General features: G+C 40.8%; 1 non-coding gene across 1 annotated transcript; it reads right to left on the bottom strand.

Moving 5' to 3' along the window:
- Positions 1 to 871: 871 nt before the first annotated feature.
- On the bottom strand, positions 872 to 985 carry LOC121815847. The gene has a single exon (XR_006055411.1). It is a non-coding gene; the product is annotated as a small nucleolar RNA SNORD67 (small nucleolar RNA).
- Positions 986 to 1,062: the final 77 nt, after the last annotated feature.

The raw sequence follows: 1,062 nt of genomic DNA, 5'->3' as shown, positions 1-1,062 counted from the left end.
AAATAAGAAGGAAGAGGTTTGGATCCTTCGAGAATTCACTACTGGAAATTGTTTTCCAGCATTGGGTAACATCGGGTCAATGTAGGTCATTCTGCAGTAGCTCAGTGACTGGTGATGTGCACAACTAGTGAAGGTCCACAAAGAGCTGTACCAGTGACTGCAGTGTCTGCTGCTGTAGGGCTGACAGTGTTCTGATATTAAGCTGCCTGCAGAGACGAGGAAAGGAGAAAGGACAGAAAACTTTAATAGTAGAACCAATGATAAGATAACGCTTTATTGTCATTGCACAGTCAAACATAGTACAATAGTACAATGAGATTGGAAAACTGTCCTACGTCGGCACTACATATAACACAACACATGATGACATTATGGCAGGAATCAGGACAGCTTTCTTCCGATAGGTGCTCATATGAAGAGAAACTTTTAAAGGGGTGACGGTGCTCATATTCTCTGAAAAATGGCCAAAAACAACCCCATTCTGTAAATGTGTGACCACAACTGTACAAACTTATATTGCAGCAAGACTGAATCACCATTTGTCTTTTTGATTACATTTGTTAAATAACAACACATGCACGTTTTTAAAATATGATAATCCACTGTAAATTTCACATCTATAAAAGATGTATGATTTATGCCGTTTGTGCTCACCAGTTTTGGGGTCCTTCTTCCTCCACCTACTTTTGCTGGCAGGATATATTTGGGTCATCCCATGTAAGCATAAGCTGTCCAATTTTAAGACTGGGAAAATAAGGAAACAAACAAACAAACAAAACAAAAAAGGAGAAAAAGAACTGCAGTTGAAAAAAATCAAGTGAGAAAACACCTTAAGGAGCCAGCCACTATTTTTTTTCCTGTCAGGTGGGGAAATGACTCAGATGGCCCCTGTGCACCTTGAGGTGTCACCACAGCTTGTCAGGACAGGCTGGCTGTGCCACTGCAATCACCAGCCTGACTAATAGTGCAACTCATCACTGTCACAACCCCACGTGAGAAAAAATAAAAAGTGAGTTTACCTGGTTCATCTCATGGTGAACAGCTGTATTAACTGGCATCACT

Source organism: Haplochromis burtoni, unplaced genomic scaffold (assembly GCF_018398535.1).
Source record: "Haplochromis burtoni strain Fernald_Lab_line unplaced genomic scaffold, NCSU_Asbu1 Contig_329, whole genome shotgun sequence".
Classification (NCBI taxonomy): domain Eukaryota; kingdom Metazoa; phylum Chordata; class Actinopteri; order Cichliformes; family Cichlidae; genus Haplochromis; species Haplochromis burtoni.
Note: the sequence above shows the minus strand (reverse complement) of the source record. Positions and strands in the feature narration are given on the sequence as shown.